Here is a 14,287-nt window from a genome sequence, read left to right on the forward strand (position 1 = left end):
TCAGATTTCTAGCCCAACTTGTGTGGAACCGTCGAAGGTGACTGGTCTTATTCTGCCATTTGTTTCTGTCGAATTAGCTCAAAATAGAAGCCCACTAATTGGCTACCATCTCAAAGAAACCCTCATGCTTTATAGAAGCCCACTCATTGGTTGTCTACCAACGAGCACAGGTGGCGCGGCCCAGGTGGTTGACCGCGCCGCCCATGCCCGTTTGGGTCTCGGTCGTCGACTCGACCTCTCCTTCGAGCCACGTCCTTATATACCCCGAAAACCTACGCCGCCAGGAGGATGGAGCTTTTCGTGAACCAGAGTGCCACCACCACTATCTTTGTTTTTGGGGTCTGATTGATCCTGCTCTCCACGCCAGAGAGGGGGATTTCAAGGGATTCTTCACCGCCATCATTGTCAACACCGTCTCCACCAACCATGTGCTTGTTCTCCATCACCATGTGTGAGTAGTTCTCTGTAGGCATGTGAGGTACATGGGAATTGGATGAGATTGATCATGTAATCATTTATAGAAGTCGAGATTTGAGGTGTTTGTCTTGAAGGTATTCTTGTATGGGTGTTGACGCACTATTGCTATGTTTAATGCTTGTTACTATAGAGCCCGAGTGACATGAGTTTAGTACTGAAATCTTATTGCTTCATCATATATATGAGTGTTGGTATCTATCTGCAAAGTGTATTACCCGTTATTCTGTTGATCATGCGACCCCCATGTTGATAGATGGGGATATCAAGGGGTCGGGCGGGGGGTATGTCTAGTTTGATGATTATGTGTATTCATGCATGAAGTGTTAATGCATTGTTCCGGGCTATTCGAAATGATAGACCTTAATTACATGTAGTCCCACGATGGCCCCTGATAAATGGGAAGGTAGGACAATAGATGGTATGCAAATTCTCCACCCATAGTTACATTTGGAATACACACCTACACACTTACACATAAAGAATTAGAGATGAACATGAAATATTTATATTTGCATTATATTATACGATCAATCTTATTCATGCAACTCCCCTCTAGTCACCTCAAGCCTACGCTTTTAATCACTGGAAGTTTCAAGTTTCGTTTTCTGGTGAAAATTGGGAATCTGCTGCTATTGTCTACTGCTTTGTTTTAACTGCAATAATCACCACTTGCTTTTTAAGAATATTGATACACATGTGTGGTTAAGAGTGACATCTCAATTGCTAAAGTCTTACGAATATTTTCGTTTGCCCCCCTTGAGTTGAACTATAAATTTTGGTCATACTTCCCATCGAAGATTTCAGCGATCCCTTGCACTTGAGGGCATCAGACACACGGGTTGAAGCAAGTCTACCATCGCAGCCGGAACCACACGTGGACGAGGTAGGAGAAGATGAAGAAGGAGAACAAGACGACCCTGAACAAGAGCAACAACCACTAAACTACTACACCACCTATGAAGACATGTACGCGTTCGAAGGAAGGATCCGGAACATGAGAAACCTCTCCATGAACCTTCGAGATGCGACCGCGAACCTCTCCACCTAGTTCAACAATTGGATCAGCGAATGGAACTTGGGAGATTGACCACTACCACCACAATGAGCAGCAAAGCGGCCTGCAAAAGCATGTGCTTGAGGATGTGTTCCTCAAGCATTTAATTTGTATAATAATGAGGTTGTACTACAGCTCCGTGAGAGATTTGAAACACTCATGTTGGTTTGTTCCAACACTTTGTGTTTTCGTTTGCTTTTCGTTTTTTCTTTCTTTCTTTTATTTTTTTATAGTATCTTGCTTGGTCCCAAGTCTATTTCTATTCTCTAAACTCCATTCTCAAACATACAAAAAGAATTTACCTTTTATCCTTTTGATCAATGATCTTGAATCTGTTCTTCAAAGCACCGAATGCTCTCTCAATGGTGACCCTGAGGCTTGAGTGCCGCATATTGAATAGCTCCTTGGGATTCTTCGGCCTGTGATTGGTGTTGAACTTGTTGAGATGGTACCTTGTTGACCTGAAAGGAGGAAGAATCCCAGGGTCACAACCATAACCAGCATCACCAAGGTAGAATTGCCCATCATGTCTAGAAATGTTGTCCGCAAGGATGGTTGAATCATGTGCAGATCATTCCCAACCATCAAGCACGTATGTGAACTTCATGTCGAAGTCAACAACAATCAACACATTCTGGCTTGTGTAGTTCTTCTCGCCCCTGTAAGTTGCAGCTTCTGATCTCGAACCTCTGGCAATGATGTGAGTACCATCAATAGCACCAATACAATCCTACAAGATGAACAAAAGGCGAAGTCATATTTCTGGACCAGTTTTAAAGATGTGAAACCATGAATAGATGTACAAGTGTTCGCCTTGAAATATGTAATCCACCGAAAGGTGTTGAGTATCTTGGGAGGTGTCTGGCTTGATGGGGTTTGATCAGCTCATCTCTGAGCTCCCCAATTGCATACAACACCCGGGAGAAATAACGAGATATTGTCTCCATGGATCTTATGAATGCGGTGTGGATGACTCTAAACCTCTGGTTATGACCTATCACATGAATGAATATAGCAACATGTTCTTCCACGGAGGTGTGGATGCTATCCTCCAACAATCCACTTCCCCTTAGACTTTTCACTAGTGCAAAAAATGGGGCTCTTTTTCATCCGGAGCATTTGGAGAGCCTATACATTGTTTTAGGTGTAGATGCAGTTCAGTTTACCTACCCTCTCCCGATCTCTGGCCAACATACGCCTGTACATGATACGAGGATAAGCAACGAGCCTAACAGATCTCTTGCGCAACATGAAGATCCAGGCATGAATGACAACTACTAGTGCCCCCGACTGATGGATGAGTGCCATTCTATCTACCTAATCAACCGGTTTCTAGCATTAGTACCATCTAAACCGAGACGGTATGGAGAAGGGGACAACGAGGAGACTCGTTTACCTCTGTCATAGCTCAAGAGGGAGTACATGCCAGGGCGATGGAGTGAGGGTGATCCGCGTCTCAGCCACCTGCCGCCACCCAAAACCGCTGCCGAAGTAGGAGAAATCACCAGGGCACGCATACCCGCCTCTCAGCCGCCTGCCGCCGCCCAAGTCCGTTGCAGAATTTGGACAAATCGTCGGGGCACGCAGATCCGCCTCCGAGCCGCCTACCGCGGCCACAGGTGCCGAATGAGGGAAAGGGGGATTTTTGGATGAGGGTTTCAACGAGAGAAGTGAACATGGGGGAATGTGAGGGTACACATGGTGGGAAACATGGCGGGGAAAGTTGCGTTTCCCACCTCCCGGCCGCATTTTGCATTGCACCTGCATGACTCGACAAAAAAAAAGGTCAATTCGGGTGTTGTGGCCGGGCCTGGTTCAACGTTACTTTGAGCTTCGCGCTCTGCGAGACGAAGGCCTCATGCGACCAACCAATCGCTTCGATTTCGTACAGTCGCAGTCTGTTTGGAGGGTATGCAGGCTACTAAACGCGTCAAGGGACTTGGTATAAACTCATTTGATCTAGGTGGCGACCATTTTAGATATATATATATTTATAAAAGACGCCAACATCGTTTCCTTGCCTTTTACCATTCATTTTTTCTTTCTCTTTCGTGCTAGATGCACACCGGATATATCCTAGAGTACTTAAATGAAGCCTTTCGTTTACCGGATGTAGTAAATAAAAAAATGACGGGGGTGATAATGTGATACATGTTGTGCATGAAATTGAAGTTTGCGATGAAGAAGTTCGATAATTTTCTTTATTCATTGATCCGATCCATCAACAAAAAATTTCTCGAGCCGAGACACTGATCGGTGACAACCATGCATGAAAAAGGACGTAGCAGATGCATTTAGCATCGGCGGCAAAGGGAAGGCGTCACTTGATCAGGCTGGTGATGGCGAGGGTGAGGAGCGTGATGTGCGTGTTATCCTCACTGTATTGCAGGAACGGCGACGGGCCGGCGCGGCGTGCCCGGGCGATCCCGGAGTCGCACATGTGCCCCAGCAATGGGACACTCGACAGCTCCCTCTCGACATCGCCGTACCTTTGCTCAGTGATCGCCTCCCGCGCCGCCGCGTACTTCTGGCAGATGACGCCGTAAAGCACGTCGCAATGCTCCAGCATTGTCCCGTATATCGGGTCCAGCACTTGCTCGTCCCCTTCGTCGCGCCGCCTGAGCGCCGCCCCGACCACGGACCGCGCGGCTTCGGCGTTGCGGAAGCCCACGGCCGTGGCGGCCTCGGCGAGGCCTGCCGTGTCGGCATCGATCGCGCGGGGCTCCTTGCGCAGGCGGGTGGTGCAGAAGGTCGCGTTCACTCGGCTGTCGGCTTCGTGGGCCGCCTGGCACGTGCCGCTGACCGTCGTCTTCGGTGGCGGAATCAACGTCAAGGATTGCGCGGGATGGCACATGCCGGCGAACGCCGCGGCGGCGGCGATAGCGGCCACGAGGATAGCGGAGGTCCTCATCGTTCTTCTTTCCTGTGGAGGGGGATGGTCTGAATGTCAGATGGATCGAGAGCTGCAGAGGTGTCCTGCTGAAGGTGCAGATTTATATCCCTAGAGCTGTAGCAACGCATGCATGTGAATTTGCTAGACAGAAACGTGCATGTAGTCATCAAGAATACAATGTGTACCACCCGAGTAACACAAGTAATTACTGTACATTTCAGAAACCGTCACTGACTGGAATGCCAAGGTGGCAAGGTCAATGGCCAGTTCATCCACACTGTGAGGTAACAGTCATAATCGAGCCATGTCACACAAGCCGTGAGGCGAAGCATTATTCTCTCGCCTATGGCGATTAAAATAAAGGAAAACACTTGTAATCGGTCGGCCCATCGAGGGAAACAATCGGTCGTTCCGTCGTTCCGTTTTAATTACGTTTTTCCCAGGGACCACCTTCCACGCGCGCTGACGTAGCTCTGTGCGTCTGATCGGGTGCCAACTGCTTCCAGCTAGCTAGCTAGCATCGCACGGCTCTCTCTCAATAAATCAGGAGCATGCATGTACGCATAGCTTGCAAGCTGCATATATGCATGTAGTCTATTTTAGCTGATGCCGCGATGTGTGCTACCTAGATGGATGCATGGTTAGCCGCTGGCCAGTTCGTCGTCATGGTTTTCGCTGGTTCATCACGTTGTCGTCTGAGCATGTTCACGACCATCCCGATTAAGTTGGCACTTATCCTACCCAAAGATGGTGACCTTCAAGCGTACTTCTGCGATGTCATCCGATCCCTCTCATAAATGTGACTACCATGATTATGGGGAGATGATAGAACGATGGAGACGGTCCGGAGTCGCACGATCTAGTGCCTACGTGGCTTCGGCAAGCCGGGGTCATGTCCGACGGTCCCTAATCGGCAAGTCCGGCTGCCATGGACGATGGTTTGAGGTTAGTGATATGTTATTGTTGTAATTATTTGTGATTTTTGTAAAAATAATTGGTGATTTTTGTTATAATTCAATCGATAGCAAATGAAATGTTGCTTGACCATTTTTGCATAGTATGCAAACATATTAATTTTTGTTGTAATCGCTTGTGACTTTTGTAGAAATAGTTTGTGATTTCTATTGTAATTTAGTCCGTAGAAAATGAATTGTTGCTTGACCATTTTTTGCGTTGTTTGCAAACATATTTATTTTTGTTGTAATCGCTAGTGGAATTATTAAAAATAGTTGGTGATTTATGTTGTAATTCAATCCGTAGAAAATTAATTGATGCTTGATCACTTTGCATTGTTTGCAAACATATCATTTTTTGTTGTAATCTCTTGTGACCTTTGTAAAAAATAGTTGATTATTTTTGTTGTAATTCAATACGTAGTAACCACTTTGCGTTGTTTGCAACATATGATTTTTCTGTTGTAATCCTTTGTGACTTTTGTAAAAAATAGTTGATTATATTTTGTTGTAATTCAATCTGTAGAAAAAATGTTGCTTAACAAAAAAAAATTAGCATTCCTTTTCTCATAATTTGCTGTGATAATTTGTTGTAATGATATATTTTATTTGTACACTACGCACCGACGTGAACAGCTAAGAGCAGCACCCAACAGCAAAGTGACCTGATGCTGGCTAGTGAGTACCATACAGGCACGCCCAAGCTAGCTAGCAACAACTACGATGCGTGTGGAGCATAAGCTAGTAGCGAGCCTGCATGCAAGCAAGCAAGCAAACGCAGTACTCAATGCTTTTATTCGTGTGCATGCATGCATCAGGCGGCCAGCAGCATTGCAAAAGGACGATGTGAGGTATCGGAGCCTGACACGTACAGCAGGCCAGCAGCAAATACCGGGCGACAGCGATGTGTGAAAGCGACGTGACGTGACGAGAGGTTTACTTCGAACCAACCGATGAGGCAAAACGGACGGCGGGCGTGCGACCGATCCACGGGCGGGATCGGTCGGCCGACGCCTAGCGCGCGCCTAAAATAAAACTGGACCTAGGGAGAGGAGCCCATCTCATGGTGGGCAGACCAGCAAGTCCCTGAGCCTTTCTCTCGCCCATGGCGATTACAGTGTGATCTAGGTCTGGACTGTAGGAAATAACGTGTCCAGCAACTTTATTCAAATTTCTTGATGATATAAATATTCGAAAAAACTCATAAGGAATATGTGTGCATGCACATGGAATTGTTTCTTGTTGTTTTTGGCATGGAATTATATACTTATTGGAATATACTTAGTGCATTGTGATGGCTAAGGAAGTTTTTTGACAATGTATAAGTGATTTTGAAATGTTGTAAACACATGATTTACCTTTTGTAATTGTTTTGTGAATTTTATTAAAATAGGAGGTGAATTTTGTTGTAATTCAATCTATATTAAACTAAGCACTTTTTATTTCTACAAACATGTTTTGTTGTTGTAATAGTTTGCGTATTTTGTTGAAATATATCGCCATTTTTGTTGCAAATAAATATGCCGTAAAATTATTTATGTTTAACAACTTTATTGTAACATTACTAGTTTAGAAATGCTGCGATGTTTTTGTTGTAAACGCTTTTTATACTCGAGGTGACTTTTGTTGTTGTAAAACACTTACGACAATGGCATGTATGTAGTAAATATCAGAAAGGATAGAACCAAAGCGATATACCCCTTCAATTTAAGTAAAGGAAATAATGGAAGCTGTTTGGGCTAATTCTAGGCGAAGAATAGGGGTGATATGTACCCTATTGGAGGATTGTGGACTTTGCATGCTCACCTCTGCACTGCAATTTATATTACCCACACAGAGAATAAACAATGCAATTTTTTCTGCGAAATACAATATAGACGTAGACACTCGGTGAAACAGATTGAATATGTGTAAGTTCATCCATGTGCTTGAATGGATCGGTAGAAAGCATCCAAACACATCACATTCCAGATTCGGGACACCATTTTGCAGATTTTACATTGTAACCTGATTGTGCAATGCGTAGTTTAAAATCAAACCCAACCTGATGGTTAAAATATTATTGAATACTTGTTGAATAGCAATACCTCCTAAAAGCATTCTAAGACTCACGACTTCATCCATGGAGGATCACACGCACGCACGTAGAGATAAGAAATACATCCCCGTTCACGGATCGGTAGGCGAATTCCCTCCCTGGCAATCGAGCGCTCGAGCAATCACTTTCCATGGCGCGGAAGCGCTCGCGAAGCGAGTCAATTCCCTTTTTATCACTTAGTGTTTTAATTGCGTTCACACGTATTCACACTAACAGCTTCTATTACTACTTTGCAAGTTGCATGTAGCCAAGAGCGTTCACACTGCATGCATACACATGCACAGATCATCTCATGAATTTGCATTTAATGAGCGTTCACACTTTCATAAGCTGTTGCATGCATACACATAGCATATCACTCTTTTTCTTCAGCACGAGGCAGGCTCTTAATTCTCTTTTTGCAATTCCCTTTTTGCAATTCCCTTTTGGGTTTTATTTTCATACGGTAATTCATATTTTAATGGGGTCCTTTTGCAATTCCCTTTTTCGGGCCAGTGGTTTTTAAGGGGGAAAATAACGGGTGGGAAGATCCACTTGCAACTCAAATGAACTACCACTTGCTACTCAAATTAAGTACTGTTTAAGTTGTAAGCTAACAAAAGTTGCTAAAATATTCTAAATGAAATTTACTTTTTAGGGTTGCTAGGTATTTATATTTACCGTTGATAAATAACGAGGCACCGGGTTGATAACTTATAAACAAAAAAAGAGTCGCTACATTTTTTAAATTAAATTAAATTTTTAGGGTTGATATTTATTTATATTTTACCATTGATAAATAGCGGGTCACCGGGTTGATAGCTTGTAAACTAAAAGAGAGTCGCTAAAATATTCTAAATGAAATACTTTTTAGGGTTATTATTTATTTATTTTTACAGTTGATAAATAACGAGGCACCGAGGTTGATAGCTTGTAAAATAAAATAAAATGTTCGCTAAAATATTCTAAATGAAATACTTTTTAGGATTGGTAGTTATTTTATAATTACCATTGATAAATAACGGAGCACCAGGTTGATAACTTGTAAACTAAAAAGAGTCGCCAAAATATTCGAAATGAAGTTAGATTTTTAGGGTTGGTAGTTATTTATATTTACCGTTGATAAATAACAGGACACCGGGTTGATAGCTTCTAAACTAAAAAATATTCGATAAAATGTTTAAAATAAAATTAACTTTCGGGTTGATAATTTTATACATTTACCATTGATCACTCAAGTACGGAGGGGTTGATTATTCGAATAGGAGAGGGTTGATAACTTTTAGCCAGAAAAAAAGTTTCTCGAAACATATCAACATGGGTGCTAGTTTTGAAGATCTCGTCGAGACGGATTTATTGGTGAAAGCGGATCTTAATTTGGAGTTGTCGTTTGAAAGTTAAAACGTTTTGAATTTTGAAATTTGGAAAAGATTCCACTCGACATCGCAGATTTGTCTATTTGTGCGTACATGCGTAAGCTTTCCCTCAATACCCCTGCATCGGGTTGATAATTTTATACATTTACCGTTGATCACTTAAGTACGGAGGGGTTGATTATTCGAATAGGAGAGGGTTGATAACTTTTAGCCGGAAAAAAGTTTCTCGAAACATATCAACATGGGTGCTAGTTTTGAAGATCTCGTCGAGACGGATTTATTGGTGAAAGCGGATCTTAATTTGGAGTTGTCGTTTGAAAGTTAAAACGTTTTGAATTTTGAAATTTGGAAAAGATTCCGCTGACATCGCAGGATTCGTCTGTTTGTACATGCATGCGTAACTTTCCCTCAATACCTCGCACCAGGTTGATAATTTTATACATTTACCGTTGATCACTCAAGTATCGAGGGTTGATTATTCGAATAGGAGAGGGTTGATAACTTTTAGCCGTAAAAAAGTTTCTCGAAACATATCAACATGGGTGCTATTTTTGAAGATCTCGTCGAGACGGATTTATTGGTGAAAGCGGATCTTAATTTGGAGTTGTCGTTTGAAAGTTAAAACGTTTTGAATTTTCAAATTTGGAAAAGATTCCGTCGACATCAAGCAAATTCGTCTTTTGTGTACATGCATGCGAACTTTCCTCAATAGCCTGCACTAGGGTTGATAATTTTATACATTTACCGTTGATCGACTCAAGTACGGAGGGGTTGATTATTCGAATAGGAGAGGGTTGATAACTTTTAGTCGAAAAAAGTTTCTCGAAATATATCAACATGGGTGCTAGTTTTGAAGATCTCGTCGAGACGGATTTATTGGTGAAAACAGATCTTAAATCGGAGTTGTCGTTTGTGAGATAAAACGTTTTGAGTTTTGAAATTTGGAAAAGATTCCACTTACATCGACGAGATTCGTCCGTTTTCAACATACATACGCAACTTTCCCTTAATAGCCTCCACTACAGTCCAAAATTTGCCAAAAATGGAATTTTTTTTTTGGTTGGAAACCGATCGCTTAATCCCTCCCTAGCGCTCGAGCGCTAGCTAGGGCAGCCCATCGGTAGGAAGCATCCATATGGCCTTAGCATTTGCCCCGGCGATACCTTTGCACGGATCGTGTACCTCATACGTACCCATGCCTATGTTGAATACATGCATCCGGTTGTCGTCGAGTAGCCCCATCCAGTACACACAGTTGGGCCTCAACCCAGAGCCGGTCGCAGCGCACCATGCTCCGAAGTGGTTCGGGCCCATCAGAAAGGCTCGATCGCCGATGCTATGGACCATGCGCCACCTCGTCGCCGCGAAATCCATCCTGTAGACGCCAGAGCCGAGCAGGCTCAGATCGACGCCGTCGTAGCGCAGGAACGCGGAGACCAGGTAGATTTCCCCGTCGAGCTCCACGCAGGACGCCGCCGTGTACGTCGTCCCGGCGGGACGGTTCACTGAGGGGACCACAACGGAGGTGATCACCGGTTTGTTGGGGGAGAACTCCAGCACGCCGAGCTCGGCCCCCGACTTGACGAAGTAGAACCTGCCTCCGCTCGTCGCCATCCAATTCATCACCCTGTCCACCGGCATGCTACTGCTCATCACCGGGACCCTGATGATTCCCAGGTAGTACTCGTGTCTCACCCATCCGCCAGAACCAGCCGCCGTTCCGCCCACACGGCAGTACCACATCACCGCCTCGTCCGGCACGGCCACGACCACCGTGAAGCCGGTGCTGCTGGTGGGCTTGTCGGACAAGGAGCACGCCGAGTACTTGTGTATCTTCCGCTTCAGGGACGGCAGCGGGATCTTCTCCGAGGTCCGAGGGCTCCACAGGAAGGTGCTCAAGGTCGATGGATCCCACGAGAGTATCCACCCATCCGGCGTCACCCACCTCTGCCTGTTCGGGAGCACATCGATGTTGTTGCCGCTTTGGTACTGGTATTCGCCTTTGGAGATATCGATCAAGGTTGTGCATGGTTCGCCTCCCGCGCCGTCGTGGTCGACGACGAGGCACGGCAATGGCACCGGGAACTCCTGGCTTGATGACGACTCCATGTGGCTCGAGATTGGATCGCTAATTCTCGGCAATGCCTAGGCCGATCGTATCCTTCGGCACATATATATATACTAGTACAGTAGATCATAGATCCGTAATCGTCAATCTCTCCTAATAATCTCTATGATATGTTTTCTGGTCTTCTGATGTAAATTCCTACTATATAAGAGGAAGTAATTATAGGATCACATACGCAATTCCCTCCAGTAGAATCTCGTAAGGCAATTCCCTTCTATGGCACCTCACATTTCCTTTTATCGTGGCTTATATTCCTTTTTAATTACATGTTAGACTACAAATTTAATGCAAAAAATAGCAGTAGATCCTAACTGGTTTGCAGATATGACTGTTGTAATCCGACATGTAAATCCCTGATGATGGGCTACCTTTTCTATTACTGCGACAATGGAAATACATTGTCTTCAACAACAGTCACACATAGCCGCCCCCTCGTCGGCAAAAACCCTAGCCGCCGGGCCAGCTGCCTCCCTCCCGCGTTCTCTCCTCTCTGCCACTGCCGATGTGCTCCGACGGGTAAAGCCCATTCGGTAGTGGGCGGCGGCGGGGATCTCATCTCACGTCGAGGCGTGAGGGCAGGCACTTGGTGGAGCAACGGCGTCTTCTGGACGGCGGCGGCGTGGGCTACGAGGATGGTTGGGGGCGGCGGCTCCGGGAAGGTGGTTTCGGCGGTGCGTTGTGCTTGGGCGCGGTAACCTGCCATGGCGGCGGGGAGGTGGGCTCGGGCGGTGGTTGGTGGTTCCCTTCATGGCGACGGAGGTCGGTGTTGCTGCAACACCCCTGGCGGCACGGCTGAGCTCGGCGGTGGTCTGTGGGCTTCTGGCGCCAATCCTCCCCGGCGGCTCGGTGGCCTTCTTCGGTTGGGGGTGGCGGCGGATGTCTCGTTGATGGGTCTGTGGTCGGTGGTGGCCTCCTCTTTCCGATGAGTTCGACCGGCGGGCGGCGGCGTGGGGGCCAGCCGATCTGCCTAAGAAAGGTGGTTACCCTTTGTTCCTCTTATGCGAAGATGGTGACCTTCCGAAGGTTGGTCCTTCTTCTTCTGCCCGGAATGGTGAGTTCCGAAAATCTCTGCCAGCAAATGTAATAGTTCACATTATGCCTGGAGTTTGCTGGATTGTTTGGCATTCGGTCGTGCGCACCAATGCTTTTATTCTGGTCGTTTGGTTCTGAAGGGAGCAACGCGAAGCTCTATTCTATGTTGCCATCAAATGACATTTTGATACATGGTGAAATTAGAGGCGAAGCATATCATAAAGGCAGGTTTGGAGGACTGGCAATGGAGGTTCAAGTCTCTGTGGTGTTGAGGGACTTGCTTGGTGTTCTGGGTTTCGTAGCAGCAATATGTAATCGGGGGGCGACAACACAGGTGAAATTTGATGGGATTCGTAGCATAGAAAACAAAAAAAATCCTACCGCAAGAACGAATAACAAGCCAAGATCCAATCTAGAAGATGGTAGCAACGAGAAGATCATGAGACTAACCGATTTCCAAAGCCTACGAGATTAGATCTCGTTGTTGCTGTAGTCGATCACTTGCCGCTTTCAAAAGCGCGTAGAAGATCTTGACGGTGCCACAGTCGGGCAACACCTCCGTACTCGGTCACACGTACGGTGTTGATGACGACGTCCTTCTCCCCGTTCCAGCGGGCAGCGAATGTAGTAGATCCTCCTCGGAATCCCGCCAGCACGACGGCATGGTGACGGTGGTGGTGGAGAACTCCGGCAGGGCTTCGCCTAAGCGCTACGGGAGGTGTATGAGGAGGAAGGTGTGCTAGGGTTTGGGAGAGAGGGGGTAGGGGCGCCGGCCAGGGCCCCCCTATGGTGGTGCGGCTAAGTACAAGTGACATAGGCATCTCCAATGGGCCTGCCGAAGATGGTACCCGGGGTTTACTGAAGGCCCATGACTCGAAGAATAAGAAGATTTGGAAGCCCAAGTTATTATTAAGGAAAGCTAGAGTTGTATTAGGAAATACTACTTGTAATCTTGCGGGACGGGTTGGAAACCCTCCCGGACTCTGTAACTTGTGTATTATGAATTCCTCGACTCCACCTCCTATATAAGGGGGAGTCGAGGGACAAAGATAGCATCGATTCATTGTTCTACGCAACCCTAGTTTTTACATCGTCGATTACTTTTCGGCTGAAACCTTCGAGATCTACTTGCCCTCTACTTCCGACTAAAACCCTAGTCTACAATCTGTAGGCATTGATAAGTTAATCCCTTGTCAATTGGCGCCGTCTGTGGGAATCAGAGGTGTCAAGGATCTGATCTCGATGGCACGTTCAAGATCGTCGATTTCATCAACTGGAAGCAACGCGATGGACAGAGGTAAACAGATCAAAACTGGTCTAGTTGATTTTGTTCTTCACCCGCCCTCCCGTTTGGATGCATATGCGTGTCTGGAGGAGCCCATGGAGATGACGTTCGGGAAGTTCCACTTCCGCGTCGAGAAAGAAGGAGCGTATCGTCTCGAAATTCCGATCTCGTCGGGATTATCAGCGGTCGATCCCGATTTTTCGAGATCAGCATCATCAATCGAGTCAGACGACGAGGAAACTTCGTCGTCACGCTTCATCAGCACCATGGCAAGTGAAAAACTCGCCAAGATCTTCAGCCGACATGTCTTTCGAGTCATCTGCGGACTCCGATATAAGCGATGACTCGAGCAACTTCGACAGCTTCAACTTCATCGACAAATCTACTATCGTTGGAGAGGTATTCACCAATCTCTATGATGGTGTCACCAAATCCGACAAAATTCAAAATCCAAAATATCATCAGATCTATGCAATCAGAGAACCAAGCCGGCCAGAACCGGCGACGTCAGAGGCTTTCGACGATGCGGGAAATCCTTATGTCGATCCTGCAGATCTCACGCGAGGTTTGGGAACAAAATATATCGGACCAGGAACACGATAAGTAAGAATGTCGATCCCAACGAGGAGCAGAAGGTGTTGACAAGCAGTTTCGATGAAGGATTCACTGTAAATGCTCACAGACAAGTATTCAGGGGGTTTTGATGTAACAGATGAATAAAGTACGAGTAAGTAAAATGCGAGAAGATGGTGCGATTTCCGCAGTAAAGGGATCGAGTCGCAAGAGCTATTGATGGTGCGGTACAGAACCAATGACCATTACGCAACACCCGAGGAGTTACAAGCGTATCAATATAGGCTTGCACGTACTCGCAGGAGCTCGAGAAGCGTAAAATCGAGTCGACGTAGGCGGTAGCTGGGGCCCGCATCAAGCAGCGAAGGGCAGAGCTAAGCCGAAATTCAGAACTTCGGAGATAGTCATAGAGAAGCCCTCGAAGGAGAGCAAGATCTCG

This window comes from Lolium rigidum, chromosome 3 (genome assembly GCF_022539505.1).
Source record: "Lolium rigidum isolate FL_2022 chromosome 3, APGP_CSIRO_Lrig_0.1, whole genome shotgun sequence".
NCBI lineage: Eukaryota > Viridiplantae > Streptophyta > Magnoliopsida > Poales > Poaceae > Lolium > Lolium rigidum.